Raw genomic sequence first — 17,320 nt, forward strand, 5'->3', positions numbered from 1 at the left:
AGGCAAAAAGCAGCCACATTCTTCACCAAAATACCACAAGAATGATCTCTAGGCAACATACTAAAAGTCTTCTCTTCTGAAACCTCTTAAGTCAGCCTCCCACAGTCCAAATCATTTTCAGCACCATTGTCTTCCATGTTCCTGCTAATATGATCCATTAGCATTCTCCTGCTTTCCTAACCCAAAGTTCCAAAGTCCAAATTCCTCCAAATAAAAACACGGTCAGGCCTATCATGGCAATATCCCCATCTCTGGTACCAACTTCTGTCTTAGGTAGGATTTCTATGGCTGTGAAGAGACACCATGACCAAGGCAAATCTTTAAAGGAAAGAATTTAATTGAAGTGGTGACTTACAGTTTCAGAGGTTTAGTCCATTATCATCATGGTGTGGAGCATGGTGGCCAGGAGTATGGCAGCGTGCAGGCACATGTGGTGCTGGAGAAGGAGCTGAGAGTTCTATATTTTGATTCAAAAGCAACAGAAATTGTTTAACAGTTATAGTTCATTCAACTTCACTATATCTTCATCCTAGGTGACTGCTTTGTTCAACAATATTGAACCTTAGTCCTTCAAGTGATCCTAATGTTCATTTATGAGAGTAGACATAAATCCCAGGGCTGGATTGCAAAAACTGTTAAAGTAGGTCAAAGGTTTACTTTCTTTTAAAAAAATTACTGAACATCAATTATCAAAATCAGTTACATTCCCCATTTACCTACCACTCACACCAACATGCTAGACATGCCTCTCATTCCATTCATGAACACAGATGCACAGCTTCCTATTGTAGCAGTGTGATTCACTGCTCCTTGGCTACTTATGCAATGTTTGAATGAAAATCACTGGAGTTTTCCTGTAAAACTTGGTCATATTCACTGATGTTGCCCTGGCTGCCTTAGCCACCTCCATACTATTCAGCTGCTGTCTGGCTGGGCCACTGTCACTGGACTGGTTTGACAAACTCGTGCCTCCTAGCATTTGACTACTATAAGCACCACTGCTTGCTCCTGCTGTGGAATTCAAGAGGAGTTCTACACATCTGTGCTGCATATTTGCTTTGTCTTTAAACAGAACAGCAACAGCACCTTCATAGTTTGCAAACTCAACCACAGATTCTGCCATCAGGTCCAATCTCAATATGTACTATCATAGGGTTGAGTGGTGAAAAAAAATATGAATGTCATTCTCAGTAGTTCTTTGTAAGGTAATGTGTACATTGTGTTCAGTGTTGTACTCTGGGAAATAGAGCCTCCATCCCCATATCTGTGGCCAGATGTTCATGAAAAACAATAATTGAGGTCTCTTCCAAATCTGTCTGAACCAAACTGATAGCTATCATTACAGCCATTATAATCAACATAGCCTCAGTAATCTCCACCACAAACACCATACCTCATCTCTCAAAGCCAGCTCCTCTGTCAGTGCTGTTATACCCTCTGCCATCTGCAGGTCTGTCATAGAGACCTGGCTGCTGCATGGCTGTAAGTTCTTGTAGTGGATCATAGCCAGTTCTAACTTCAGCTCCACTGCTCTTAAATATTTCAATATGCCAATGTCACATTCTTTCCTTGTATATCTTTAGAGCCTTTTAAGTGAAGCAAACAGGAGGCTCCCCTGTACTCACCCTCTGGAAGTCCACCTGCAATGTCATTCCATTTGGCATAATTTCCAGCCCTGAGAAGAACTGAGCAATTTCTTCCTTGCTACACCCAGAGGGGACTCCTCTACGCTGTGCAAAAGACCATTGGCCATGCCATGACTATTCTGAGCTGTGTGCTTCAACACCCAATCTGCTTCAATGTTGTTTAACCTGAATACTTCAACATTATCCGGGCCCCATAGCTCCTCTGTCTTTTCCCAAGGCTATTTGATTTCATCATCTGTTTCACATTGAACAAAAGCTTCGACACTTAGTCTGCCTTCTCTGATTTAGATGAAATGAATACTTTTGAGCCTCATTTTGAATTTTGCAGTCAGAAAAAAACAAACAAACAAAAATAAAAAAAAACACTGCTGCATTTTATCAGCTGAGCACAACCAGGGTAAGCCCAGGACTTTTACCAAGAAGCATGTCTGCAAATTCAAATTATACACACAGAAAACACCTGTGTGTGTGTTCTTCAAGGAGCTGTAGATGTTTAGAGACATACCCTCCATGTGTTGTGGGGGTGTTGGGTTAAGCAGGATGAAACTAGTCAAGGGGCATGAAAGGGATGATCTATGGAGACATATAATAGGCAAATTATTATAGAACAATAAGATTAGCCACCTCTCCTCACCTGGATGCCAGTGAGGGGGAACCTGAAAGAGGATGGTACCAGTTAGGGACCAAGGGAGATGGAGTACATGGCTGGCAAGCAGGAATGAAAGGAAGTTGACTAGTACTCTACAGGAAAAGAAACAATAGAAGCAATCTGTATTAAAGGGGGATTTATTCAGTTGGTTTGTACAATGGCTGAAAGCCTGGCAGCTGCTCAGTCTACAAGGCTAGAAGCCTCAGCATTTCCAATCTGGTGCTGAAGACTTGGGGGATTCTTGGAGGGCCACTGGTCTTTAGTATGTGCTGAAAAGCAGAAGAAGCTAGGTTCTGATGTCAACAATGGACGGCAGGATCAGTGGCAGCCACAGAGTTTATGCACTCACCAGCAGGAAGTAGAAGTAGGCAGGCAAAAGCAAAAGCTTTTGCACGGGACCTCTTTATATATGCGCTAGAGATGGAAGGTGATACCCACTCAAGAAAGGGTCTTCATCCTTAATTAATGTTTCTAGAAAACACCTTACAGACTCACCCAGAGGCACATCTCTTAGTTGATTCCAGATGCAGTCAAGCTGACAAGAAGAACCATCACAGGGAGATGAAGGAAGATGGAATTTGAAGCCTTCACAGAGGCTATCCAGGAGGGCTTAGCCCAGGACTGAGGCTTCGAAGCTGGGAATCCTGTGACCTAAGTTAGGCCTTCAGAAAAGTCACACTGCAGCTGTGAACCGTTAGATCAGGAATAGGGGGGAAGGTAGAGAGTTTCTCTTAAAACTGTACTTACAGAAAAATGACGTGACTGCAATAGGTCTTGAATGGGTATGGTGATATTTTATTTGTACTGAAATGTGATTTTAATTTTATGTTAATAAATAAAGTTACCCTGGGGTCAGAGCTATTAGAGCCATAGCAAGAGCGTGGTGGTTAGAAGAGCTAGGTAGATTTCTGTGTGTTCAGGGATACAGCCAGTATTGGAGACATACGCCTTTAAGACCTGGAGGGCGGTACTTACAGGCAGTGACAAGGTAGTCATGTGGTTGGGTTTACAACCAATGAGAAGGCAGAACAGAAAGACTAAAGACAGACAAACAGGAAGAAGCTCTCTCTCTCGGGGAAGCTAGGAGCACTGCAGGAGGTAAAATTTTTATCTCTGAGCTCTGACCTCTCGGCTTTCTCTTTTACATTGGCTCTGTGTTTCTTATTTTAATAAGACGACTGGTTACATCTACAAATGGGAATGGTCAACTAGGGACTCAGACAGAGTCCCTTAACTCTCTGCACAGTATCCCCATGTCTGAGCAATGAATGAACCTGTAATTCCACTCAGCAATGGGCACTTAGATGATCTAAGCAGGGCATGAATCATCTCTACAGAGTCCATCGCACCCTAGGAGGTAGACACAATGACCGCAGAGTTGAAGTGTAACCTTCCCATTTCCCCAGCCTTAATCCCCTTGGCTGGGTAGTCCTCCAGGACAGGCACCACGAAGCCCTCCAAACTCCTTCTTCCTCTGCCTTCCTCCCACCCTTGTCTGCCAGTCACGTGGGCGTTTCCCGTAGTCCCTGAATGGCGTGTCCACTCCCCGTTTCCTCTGATTGGAAGCCAGGTGCTCTGAGGTGGTTAATTACATTCCCCTCTCTATCCAAGAAGCAGGCTGACATTCAGCCCAACCCCTTTCTATTTATTTTCTGTTTTCCAGTCTAATTTTGGGCATATTTTTTCTATTTAAAGTTATTTGCTGGCACTAGAATACAGTACTCAGAGAGACAAAAATACCCAAAGTCTTGTTAATGAAGAACAGGGCACTCAGGACTTGGGAGAAAGTGTATGAAGAAATCTGGCCAGCAGGAAGGGGGAGAGGGCTGGGATAAGGTGGGCAGGCTGAGAAGGATGCTGGGGAGTGGAAAAGGAGAAGGTTTCCACCCCTGTCTGGCGGGAAGGTCCTGATGACCTCACCCTCCAGCCTCTTCTTTTTCTCATTTGTAATATGGGGCCAGGAAGGACAGGAAATGGACAGGGACAGGGATCAGAACGGGGATCTCCACCTTCAGCAGACTCCCGAGTCCCAAGCCAGAGACACAGACTTGTCACACTGGCCTGCACATACGTAATGATTTTTAACGTGCTCGAGGTAGGACAGGTAAGCAGGCAGGATTCAGATGACATTCAGGATTCTGAGAACAATGAAGGGTGTTCATATCCCCATCCTCTCAAAAAGTACAGTTGGAAGCTGGTAGTGTGGCTCAGTGGTAGGATTCTGAGAACAAAATGAAGGGTGTTCATATCCCCATCCTCTCAAAAAGTACAGTTGGAAGCTGGTAGTGTGGCTCAGTGGTAGAGCATTTACATAGTACACACAAGGTTCATCCTCAATACTTCAAACAAACACATAAAAATGTCACCAGCTTTCTCTCTACCTGACCACTATCTTATCTATCTTTATCTTATCTTTATTGATTTTTTCTTCCCTTTCTCCTTCCTCCTTCCCTCTCATTTTCCTGTTTCTCTCTCTCTCTCTCTCTCTCTCTCTCTCTCTCTCTCTCTCTCTCTCTCTCTCTCTCTCTCCATTCCTCCCTCCCTCCCTTTCTCTCCTTCTCTCTCTCTCATTTGAGACCCAGGCTACTCATGGACCTAATATATGTAGCTGAGGATTGTAGTGGGTAGCCATTCCAGCTTTGATCTGGAAGTTCCAATCCCCATTGAGGCTTCGGCAACTGTCACGCCTACGAGGTGGGGCCAAGGAAGGACCCTGGACACCCAAGATGGGCCAGATTTCTCTCTCTGTTCCTGGACCCTAGACAGTGGAGGTTGACCGAGCAGAGCTCCAGAGAACACCGCTGGACTGTGACACACCTTCCCCAGACCCCACGACCTACCTATCCCTTCATTTGTAAGTTACCCACTAAATAAATCTTCCTTTTAACTACGTGGAATGGCCTTAATAATTTCGCCGATAGAGGATGACTTTGAACTCCTGCCTCCTGCTTTGGTCTCCAAAGTCTCCTAAGTGCTGGGATTACAGACATGCATCACCACAGCCTTCCAGACCATGATCTTGATGGTGCAATGGGAGATCTGGCTCCTCAGTTCTAAGCACCCTCCTTTCTCTGTTCATACAGAGTTTAACTTTCTAAAAGCAAAACATGTTTTGAAACACAGTGTGGGCAGGTTTGCCTCTCTCCCAGATAAGCTTCGGTGGTTCTGCTCCTAGATCAGGGCTTCATACAGCCAGGAAACCCAGTACTACGAATTTCACCTACCATCCCACAGAGACATCCATCACCAGAGGGGTTGTAAGAGTCCTTTCCCATCATTTTCATATTGCTTTGGCTTTCCTTTGCCACCAGTGAGCAATCTGCAAGCTCCTGCCCTGTACTCCTCACTTCACATTGGGTTGGGGGTGTGGTCATAGGAGTAAAATAATTCTAGCCCCTGGACGTCACTTCTTCAGGCTCATCACTGCTTCCTTCCCCAGAAGAATTCCAGAAGATACTGTGTGTTCTGTCTTAATATAGAGGAGGCAAAGGACTTCCCAGAGTTGTCATGGTGATTGAATGGCTCAGCCGTACTTGCACCAAGCAGCAGCCTGTGGCACCAGCTCCTAGGATGAAAGCCACTCTGGTCAGAGGAGGGAGGTCCATGGCTGTTCCTCTGCAGGCCAGCAGCCTCCTACAGAATCATGTGAAGGCACACATACAGAGCCAAAGAGTGGGGGTCTGGGTTCAATCTTCACCTCCTATTCTTACAGATCATTTAACCTCCTGTATCAACCTCCTCATCTGTAAGATGGAAATAAATGATACTTCCCTCAAATGGCTATGCAAAGGATAAAATTTTACCACTCAAAGTGCAAGGCTCAGAATAAGTGCTTCAATATAACCAGTAGAAGTTTGGATCAAATATTAGGGGTGATCTAAATATTAGATGTCTTTATAAACATAAATATTTATAGACATAAATATTCCAAGTCAATATGGCTAGTTTGATCAAGATCTAAATTGTAGACGATGCATTGGAATTTTCTATCAGAAACTGACTTAACTCTGTCTTTCCTTTTTATCAGAAAGAGGCCAGGTGGTGGTGGCGCATGCCTTTAATTCCAGCACTCAGGAGGCAGAGGCAGGGCAGATATCTATGAGTTTGAGGTCAGCCTGGTCTACAGAGCGAGTTCCAGAACAACCAGGGCTAGACAGAGAAACCCTGTCTCAAACAAACAAACAAACAAACAAACAAACAAGCAAACAAAAAGTCAGTTTGGTTTGCAGTTGAGTATACAACAACAATAACAGCAACAACAACAGCAACACAACAACAAAAAACCCTAACTCTCAAGAGTGAGGCTCTGGGAGACAGTGCATATCCCTCCAGCTTGGGACTTCTTATTCGAGATCTGTGGCTGGTGATGTCCTCCCTCCCCTCCGGATACTCATCACTTGAACAGTGGGGCTGGGACTCTGCAAAGCTGCAAGTCTCTGATATCCACATTCAAGACCAAGTGGGGATGAGCAGGGCATGCAGACACATGGAGGGCCTTGGACTCAGGATACTGACATTTGGTTCTGCTCCTGCACTGTCCCTTTCTTGACCTTGGGGGAGACCCCCTCACCTCTTGGCCCTTCCATTCCCTGTCTTTAAAGTGGGTCAGGGCTCCAGGGAGGGACCTGGCTCAGTGCTTGGCACACAGCAGGACTGTGTGGGGTCAACTGTCCTCATTGTCACCGTGTTCTTGACTCCTGGTCACAATGCTGAGCTGTTGGTTGCATCGTTTCTGCCTCTTCACAAATGAGAAACTAAGGCTCAGACAGGTTAGGTGACTCACAGCTGCAGAGCTGGCCTTTGGATCAGATCCATCTGCTCTAGAATGCACATCCTTTCCCTTTCTGGAGAGCACAGGGGAAATGGAGGGCCCCCATTCATGAATGATAGTGCTGAGATTGGGTCCAGGCTTGGTAGGGTCCTGCCCTGAGCCCCGTGTCTGCTGGGACATGAGTCAACCTTCAGCCAGCCATGCAGGACCCAGGGGACAGGGCTGTGGAGGCCCCGATACCAAAGGTTTTCAACAACTGGCCTTCATTTGAAGTAGTTACTTTGGAATGGCAGGGGGATACACAGGAGGTATGGTATCCCCCAGACATGTGGAAGCCGGCTGTCAGCTAATGTGGAAAATGATGAAGACAGCTGAATTTTTTTCATGTTGTGTGTACACTATTAATGAAGCAGGAGGAATTTGGAGGGGAGGGCTCTGGGATGCGGGGAAAGTGTTACAGATGTTAGAATCAGGAGGAAGGCAGGATCCGGTCCCTTTGGGGGTTGAGGGAAGCATCCACTGGCTTCAACAGTGGGACCCTGGCAACTGGGAGATGTCTGTAGCCTAGGGGCAAGTGTCCATCTGGCATGGCAGGCACAGAAGCAAGCCTTCTTCTCTGGACTGGTTCTGCTCTCTAAGTTGAAGCAGGGCCATTGCCATGATAGACACTTGGAACAAAGTGAGCCTTGCTTCACATGAAGGACGGAGTAGGAGGTGAAGAATGGGGGGGTGTAGCTTGTTATATAGCGATTTTTCTCTGAGGCTGCCTAGCTATTCTAGTTGAAATATACCTTCCTGGAGGGATCCTAAGACTCAGACAGTCTTAGGAAGCCAGTGAACACACAAATCTTAGGAAGCTCCTGAAACTTAACAAGATTCATACCAGGTCTCCCCAAGGTTATATAGGCAACAATTGCTAATGAGAAGGAAGTGTATGAACAGTGAAACAGCCTGATGGAGTTCCAGGAATGTAGTTGTCATCCGTGCTGGGTGAGCTTCTCAATGACAGCTGCCTGTAGGTCACCATGGTTCTGTAAGTAATTCCTTCATCCTTACTCTGTAAGTGACCCCAATAAACTCACTGATTCACTAAACTAGAGGCGAGTGGAATTGCTTGCTCAGTCCACTGTCAGTGCCCTATCTCAGGTGAAGAGATGTGTTTACATCTCCCCAGGAAAAGTCACACAATAAGCAGGAACTTAGGCTGGGATGGCCGAGATCCTCAGCAGACCCTGTGAAGTGTGGAAGGGCTTCCTGGAGCTTGCAGGACATAGAGGCTGGTTGGGGAAATGGGGAGAAGTATTAAATGAATACTTGCTATGGATAAGGGAGGTTGACCCCATCTGTGTGTGCCCATGGGGTGAATGGATAGTCACTGAACTGCACATTCTTTCTTAGTTTCTAGGCTCACCCATCCCTCTTGGGTTTTCATTGAGGAGAAAGAACTCTGGGTGTCAGTTCCCTTCCCACAGGAGTGAAGCAAGCTCTGTCATCTGACAGCTAGGATGATCAGCTAAGGACCCAGCTCTGGTCCAGTCAGCTAGGACAGAGGTGGGACAAGGTCCTCAGATGAGCGTAAGTTGTCAGATAAGCATGATTGAGAGGTTCTTTGGGAAGAGAAGCTAGGAACTAGAAGGATACTCCGGGAGCGTCAGTTAGCATAGACTATCTTATGCACTAGTTTGATGGTTTGTGGGATATGCAGTTGCCCTTGCCCTCTGCTGGCTACCCACCAGCCCAGCCTCTGATGCTGGTCCAGAATGCATTCTGCCGTGCCTTCTGTTGTCCCCATCCTCATGGGGCTGCATGCTGTGTCACCTTACAGCTGCATCTCTCCAGCTCACTCCCCAGCAGCCAGAGGGATCTTTTCAAGGTATGAATTGAATGGTATTCCTCCATTTCTACACTGCCTGTGTCCCCTTCCCACTCTGTTGACATTTCTCCAAAATCAAGACTTTTGACTAAGGTCACTCTATCACATCTTTCTACTTCTTATGCCATTTTGGTTTTGTTGTTGTTGTTGTTTTGTTCTGTTTTTTTTTTTGTTTGTTTGGGTTTATTTTTTTACCATTCTCTCACCATCCTCTCTATCCCTAAAACATGCTGAGCTCAGTTCTGTCCTGACTCAGTTTGCCACATGTCTTTCAAGCACCATGATAAGATGTAAGGGACAAAAATCCCTGAAATGTTTACAGGCTCAAGCAGCTGTGGAGTGCATTTATCAGTCCTGTATTAGACAAGGTAGGGCAATGAGTGGTCCTCTTCCAGGTGGTGATACAGGAACCTGGGCTGCCCTCGGTTGTGGCTATTCCATCCCAGGGCCACATCGTTGCATTCAGCCAAGGGGAAGAAAAGAGAACATGGAAGAGGTTTGCCCAGTTCTGCAAAATCCAGTTCTGATCCCATCTAGATGGCAAGAACAGGTCATGGAGTCATAGCAGATATATACTGGATATAGATAGTCCATGGGCAAGTATTAGTGAAGGGGAACACAGAGTTTAGTTACAGTTAACTACCCAGGCCATGATCATCTTCTCAGAGATACCTTTCTTCGGCCATCTCTTAAAAAAAGAAATGTCCCTCTGTCACTGCACATCTCCTGTCATTATTTAATTTTCTTCATCATCTTTCATCTATGTGTCTGTCTATAATCCTTCTGGAACCTGTGAGGGTGGGGACTTTGGCCACTCTATTCCATATTCCTAGCATCTAGATCAGGGTTCTGCCAATGGCAGCTGCTTAATGGGTATTTTTTTTTAATTGCTGTCATCCAGATACTAGAAGAGGAGAAAATATGTTCCAGTTCATCTTGTGAAGTTGGTACAATGCTGAATGCCAACCCAGACTCTACGACAGCCCACAGGAGGCCTAGTAGCTTCATGATCAGAAAATGCTTTAGAATATGAAACCTGCCCTTGCTGATCAAGAGGATATAAATCTCAGAAAGGTAAGGCTAATGTCTGAGTCAAGAAGCCTGGGGACAGGGTTGGCTCTGCCCTGGCTTCTGTGTCCACCCTTCTTTTGTCTTCTGCTGCCCTTGGTTTCCCAGCCTGCAAGATGAGGGTGGCTCAGAATGGGCTAGGCAACACTCCACATTCTTCACAGTGTTCCAAGGGCAGATGACCTCCCCAGAGCATGGCAGTGCCTTCTTTTTCCAACTGCTGACCTTTGGAGAAAGTTCCCCTCCTGGTCTGCTCTCCCTCTGTGGTCTTAATAAGGCTTAATGAGGGGCCTAGCCCCTCAGTGGCCACCAACTCATACTTACACTCTAGGGTAGGGTAGGGGGAATGTGGCTAATGACAGGGTCCTGGTATGGGGTGAGCTGACAACCTCGGCTGGCCTTTCTGGGCCTCTATTAACAGACCACACAGGGGAATGTCTTCCCAGGGCCCATGATTTTCAATTTTTCCACTGGAGAAGGCAGCTGGGAAGAGGTGGCCAAGAGGCCAGAGACAATCATCTGTGTTTCTCTCAACACCATTCCACCCATCCTCTAGCTAGATACCAATTCACCCTTCTGCTTGTCCTCTCACCTACCACCTCCCAAACCTGTCTACCATCTATCCACATGGCCATCCTTCCTCCTAACCATCTACCACCTATCCACATGGCCATCCTTCCTCCTAACCATCTACCACCTATCCACATGGCCATCCTTCCTCCTAACCATCTACCACCTATCCACATGGCCATCCTTCCTCCTAACCATCTACCACTTATCCACATGGCCATCCTTCCTCCTAACCATCTACCACCTATCCACATGGCCATCCTTTCTCCTAACCATCTACCACCTATCCACATAGCCATCCTTCCTCCTAACCATCTACCACCTATCCACATAGCCATCCTTCCTCCTAACCATCTACCAAGTTACCAACCAAACAGTCAGTAAACTGCATAGGCAAAATACAACTAGCCAACCTTCCACCTCATCTGTCTTCCACCTCTTCATCCTCCCCTCCACCTCTTCATCCTCCCCTCCACCTCTTCATCCTCTCCTCCACCTCTTCATCCTCCCCTCCACCTATTCATCATTCTTTCCACCTACCCAACCATCTTACTACTTCTATATCCACCCTTCTATCTATGCATCCATCCACCACAGTGTCCATAATAAGCTCAAATGAACAAGACTAAGCAACCATGGACTAAAACTATAAGTCAAACTAAGTATTTCTGTATTTTAAGGTGATTACCCCTGGTATTTTGCCACAGCATTGGAAAGTTGACTAACATGGAGTTTATTGAACTCGGAACTGAGTGGAGGCTACATGAGGCCTCAGTTTCTACAACCCAACAGTGGGGATCAATAACAACACCAGCTTCATGGAGCTGTTGAAAAGACCAAGGCTAAAGCACACAAAAGACATAGAACAGACCCCTCCCCCCGTGGTGCATAATGAAGAAACCTTCTTTATCACGATTTTGGAAGAGCTCCAGAAGCCCAGGGGGAATGGAGCATTTTCCTCCTGCAGTCTCTGTTTGCTTGGAGGTCCTCCACACCCGCTGCGGCTGCCCCTTCCCCCAGCTCCTCTGTCTCCTCAGATAGCCCCAAATGTGTCTCCTCTGAGTGTGGCTTTAATTCAAGCCACTGCCACCAAGTGTCAGGCTGTCAGAGAGGGTGTCAGGGAAGGCCCCTTGGCAATGTCATCCTTCTAATTACCCAGTGCCATGCCCCAAGTTCAAACAGATGTGGCCTGGCAGGCAGGAGGGCAGAGCACTTGGAGGGTGAGCTGCAATGCCAGGCAGGCTTGGCTCTGTGCTTGTCTGCCTCTTCCTGACGGTAAGAGTGGCTTTGTATTTCTGGGACTCGTGCCTCATCTGTAATGGTTAAGACAAGGGCGGCCAAGCAGATGTGCCTTCACGGGAAACTTGATGGTGTCCTGCCTTTGAATCCAGCCCCCCTCAACTCTTCTGTTTGTGGAACCCCTTCCTGATCTTGGACAGTATAACCTAAGGGCAGCCGCTCACGGTGTAATACAGCTTGCCTGTGATGGCTGCTTCCTGATGCAGCCAATCCAGCTTCCTTAGAGACTCAGAACGGAGCCTACTCTGAAGGACACTGAGCAGAGAAATGGAGGCAAAGTCCACCCCAGCAACACACTAGAGCCTCCTGGAGCCTGGTGCCTCTGAAGCTCAAGCAGGAGCCTTCCCATCCCATGTGAAGGCCAATTCTCTCTGCAAGAAGAGCCATCAGATACAAGACTGATGAATGCCTGCTGCAGGGCACTGCTCATCCCTCATGAGGGCCAGAGCCCCTTCTTCCCCAGGGGCTTGTGGGCTTTTGTGCAGCACACTGGGGCAGCTTGGTTCCCTGGATCCAGAGCTCCAGTGGGGTCCAAAATCTTACATCAGAGTCTTTGTTCCGATGGCAACTTTAATTAAGGACTTTCAAGCCCCTCTGTGAAGAATTGTACTGTCTGCTGCTCTGTGAGAATCTAGGGACTGTCCTCAGAGATGTCATTCTGTTTCCAATTATCCAAACTTTAGGCCCCAGTTCTAACCAGATGCTGCCTTGAGAGGGCCAGGGAGCGGGCAGTGGCTGGGCTGGGGAGAGCTCCCACCTCTGTTGAGATGTGGCCCTGTGCTTGGCCTGTCACAGCCAGCTCCAGTACGTCCTCCAGGTTGCCTCCCCAGACACACGCTCAAGGTTGTAGAGTGCTGGGCTTCGAACACAGACTCTGTGGTCGGAAGTCTCAGAACTGAGGCAGGAGGGAAGAGGCCCATCAGGGGAAGGGAAAGGGGCAGTGGTCCAGCCAACTTCCCAATGACACAGAGTTTAAGCAAGTCTTGGAGATGCCAAGGGAGAAGAACAGCTGGGCAGAGGATGTGGTACCAAAATCTAAGAGTCATGGCCCCAGCATGGGCCCCAGGCTTAAGCCTTCCAGGGTTACTGGTCTCCACTCCTAAGACAAGCCCCATGTGATAGATGTAGCTGAAGGACTGAGAACTCCATATCAGATGCTCATCTCCAGGCATATCATGAACATATCGCTTCCCTGCTCTGACCTACCCGTGCCCGGCCACCTGTCTCACAGTTCCTGTCTCCCATCTCTCTTTGCCTAAGATCCCAGTGAGTCAAGCAGAGGGGCTACGCTGAGCCCCTGCGGAGTACGCATCCCACAGAGAAAATCCACATCTATGAGGAAAGCCTGCAGCACATGGAGTCAGCTTCGCAGGCCAAATTCTAAAAATTTGTGAGCAGTATAACCAGGACCTCCATCCTGGTGGGGACAGCCTGGGAAGATAGTACAAGAGAGGGAAGAAAGAGGTAACAGCTAATGGCAGTGGTGGAGCCAGTGGCCAGGGCACATTCTCTGCCATAGACCACCAGCGGATCCCTGCTGACCTGGCCCTTTCTTTGTTCACTCTAATTTCTCTCCCCGAATACTGACAGTGAGTCCATTAAGCCCAGTCTTTGGGGGAATCTTCCTTCAGCTCCGCGGACCCCACTTCCTACACCCGTCATGTAGAAGGCTGGACTTGGGACTAGTGCCTATGGAGTGAGTCTAAGAATCTAAACGTCTTGGGCTTCAAAGACCCTGGTAAGCTGGAGATGGAGCTCAGTTGGCAAGATGCCTGCCTAGCAAGAGAGAACTTTGATGAAAGGATTGCTTCTATCAGATTAGCCAGTGGCCGTGTCTATGGAGATTGTCTTGATTAACAGCTGATGTACGAGGTCCCAGCCCATTGTGGGGGTCACCCTCCCCAGGCAGGAGGGGCTGAACTCTATAAGAAGTCCCGCTGAGCCAGTGAGCAAGCCCAGAGAACAAGCCCGATAATGAGCCAGTGAGCAGCCCTGCTCCAGGCATTCTGCCTCCGCCTTGCATCCTTGACTTGCCTCCCCTCAGTGATGGACTGTGACATGGAAGTCTAAGCCAAATAAATCCTTTCCTTGCCAAGTTGCTTCCAGTTAGTGCTTTATCATAGCAACAGGAAGCAAACCAGAGCACGTAGTATGCATGTGACTCCGGGTTTGATCCACGACACAACATGAAAAGTGGTACAGTAGTACATGTCTGTAATCCCTGAAATGGGAAGGTGGAGGCAGGAGGATCAGAAGTTCAGAGTCATCTAGCTATGAACTCCATAGCTAGTTGGACGCCTGCTTGGACTACATGAGATTTTTGTCTCAAAAGAAATGACAGGGAAAAAAAGTAACCAAAAAACACTCTTTGCCCACTGTGGGCCCTACCCCGCTGGCTAGGCGATCTTGGTAGTTGCATGCTCTTCTGGTGCCTCAGCTTCCTATCCATAGGGATTCTAGTAGCTACTAACTCACAGGGTATTTTGCAGGGTTAAATGGGCTGATGTTTGTACACAGTGCCTGGAGCATAGTAACCACTCAATAAATGCTTCACACCCACCTCTAGACTCAGATAGAATGTTCCGACACTCTCACCCTAAGATGGTTATTTCCAAGACTCAAGAGTTGCAAGTTTCAAAGAATCTATTGTTCAAGGATTCTGTGCCATTCCAACTCTGTAAGCCGCTCGTGGAGACACCACGTTCTGGGATCCTTGATCCATAACCCTGTGGATTTGCCTCACGCAAGCTAGGAGCCTGGCTGGCTAGCGGATGCTGGCACTCTCAGCCACCAACCAAATAAACAGGACAAGCTTGAGAAACATCTGGAGAGAGCTTGACCTTCTGGCCAAAGGTTCATGGACCTTTACTAAGGCCTACAGTCCATGAAGACAAAGGAAGAGCATTCCTCTCATAGCCTGGAACTCTTTTATTAAGAACGTGCTGTGGCTCCCTACTGGATCTGCAAGGCAGTCCTCTTTCTCAGCCTGGCTTCTGTAGCCCCTTAGCTCTCATCCACTTTAAAGTTGAGGGTTTATGAAATGGAGAAGGGGAGTCGGGATGACGCCTGGGAAGCTGCTTCTGGGACTACCTATCTTTGTTCATTCTTAATCACACCCCAACTATTTGGTTGAATATCTGCATGTCAAATTGTTCTGGGCTCCAGGGACATAAAAGTGAATAGAAGACAGGGTCCCTGGAGCACTGACAAAGGTCATTCCAGACCCCTCTCGAGGCCCCGCATTTGTCCTATGGCATAAGGTTACAGTCTCTAGAACTTCAGACTCATTTGCAAAGTGGATCAATACCACCACCTCCCATTCAGAACATGAGAAGAGATGGTAATGGGGACCAACTCGGCATGGCCTGTGTGCTGCAGGTGGGCAGTGCACACCTGTGCTGTCAGGAGGGTTCGTCTACTTTCCTACCCCCAGTTCCCTGTAGAGCCCTCCGTGTGGAGCTAAAGAGACAGGCAGGGCTGGGATCTAGTCCTCTGGCGGGAGGATGGATGCACACGTGCCTGCTTCCCTGAGTGGGTTACAGAGTAGGTTGCGTGTCCTCAGACAGACTCTGAAGGGGCTGAGGCCGCATGCCCTCTTCCCCAGCTTGGCCTCTGACCTTCGTCTTCGCCTAGCTTGTTGCCCCACACAACCAGAACTGTTCCCTTTCCCCTTTGTGTTGGGGGCGGGGAGGCTGCTGCATGGAAGACAGGGCGAAATCAGCTCTAAGACGCAGGCTGAAACATTCGAGCCAAATCCCAAAGGCAATGGGGAGTGAAGGCTAGTTCTGGGGAGGTGTCTCCGGGCAGAACATGTCCATTGTCTCCCACGAGCTCCTCTGTTCCTTGTGTCTCACCCTGGCAACTGTCTGGGGCTCCGGCCAGTGCCAGCCATGAGTCCCTGGCCTATTTGGGGGTTAGATTATTTTTTCATTAAGTTTGTAATTATTGAAAAGTGCAAGTCATTTGCACCACACTGAGGGAAGCAGGCAGTGGAGGTTAAGGCTTTTTCCCTGCCTGCGGCCTGCTGGGCCCCCACCCTGTTCTGGGGAAAGGGGAACATTGTTGGGGAAAATAAACATGAGGCTGTGATCCTTCAGGGACTTTATGAGCCTGACCCCACCCCACCCCCTAGCCTGCTTATGCTCCTTGTTAATTAAAGGGGAGACTAGTTTCCAGGGCTCTTTCTGGCCAGGCTAGGCCTGTAGGAAGACCACGGGGATATGGTGGGCAGGCAGCTGGTGGCCTTAGAGGTAACAACTTTTCTTGAGACAGAATCCACTCCCCTGAAGAGGACTATGTGTCTTCCCATTCTTATAGCCCCCTGACTTCTCAGGAGGGGAGTATTATTGTGGACACCGAAGAGGTTCCTGGAGAGCAAGAGCCACCATCTGCAGAGTATTTACTCTGTGGGCAGTGGGGCCCCATCAGTGTCCCACAGACTCGATCTGTGGCTGTCATAGAAAACTGGATCTCCATGCAATCACCCATGTACATGTTCGTTTACATCTCAACTTTTTACTGTGTGCCAGGCACTGTTCTAGGCAAGAGGGTGAGAAAAACAAAAACAAAAAACACCCTGACCCCCTCCCACAGCCCATAGGATACAGGGTTCAGCAGGTATTCCAAACAGATGTGTCAACCAGTGTGTCTGTCATTCCTTGCCAGGCTGACAGACAAGCCCATAAGTCAGGTCATGGCTGAACAGTCTTTGGAGAGCAGGGGACCCTCTGAAAAAGTGACTCTGAGCAGAGGCCTACAGAGAGAGGGGGTCCAAGTATTTGATAATAAGACTTCCACGTTGGAAGTGCAGGCTGAACCCCGCCCCACCTGCTTTTCTAGTCTAGGTTTCCTGGCTGTGGTTCACTGCCGCCCAGCCTGCAGTGGCTTACCCATGACTCCTTCAGTACATCCCTTGTTGCTTTATTAACTGTGCCCAGTGCATCTATAAAGCCAGAATGCCAAGCCCTTTCGTGGGAGACACGGAGTGTGTCTAGTGACGGTCTCAGAACCCATATTATTGGCACATTTCTACCCCTCAAAACAGTGTTTTTCCATTTAAAACACTAATGAACCAGTTTGCTGAGGCCCTGCCCAGTACCAGGGTATTTTTCCACTTGGATCTCTGGTGGAAGAGCCTAGGATGGTAGCCAACTAAAGACATTGCTGTTCTTCTTGTTAAAAATAAATAAATAAATAAATAAATAAATAAATAAATAAATAAATAAATAAATAAATAAATAAATAAAATAACCACACACACCTTTAATCTCAGCACTCAGGAGGCAGAGGCAGATGATGTCCACGAGTTCAAGGCCAGCGTGGTTTACATAGTGAGTTCTGGGCCTGCCAGGACCACGTAGTGAGGCCCTACCTCAAAATAAAAAGTAAATAGATATAACCTCCCCCAAATAAGAGCAAGCTAGAAATTCAAACTCAGGAGCTGA

The 17,320-nt window shown here is 47.8% G+C and overlaps 1 pseudogene; it reads right to left on the minus strand.

Moving 5' to 3' along the window:
* Positions 1–805: 805 nt before the first annotated feature.
* On the minus strand, positions 806–16,370 carry LOC102914146 (heterogeneous nuclear ribonucleoprotein H2-like; annotated as a pseudogene).
* Positions 16,371–17,320: the final 950 nt, after the last annotated feature.

Source organism: Peromyscus maniculatus, chromosome 4 (assembly GCF_049852395.1).
Source record: "Peromyscus maniculatus bairdii isolate BWxNUB_F1_BW_parent chromosome 4, HU_Pman_BW_mat_3.1, whole genome shotgun sequence".
Lineage (NCBI taxonomy): Eukaryota > Metazoa > Chordata > Mammalia > Rodentia > Cricetidae > Peromyscus > Peromyscus maniculatus.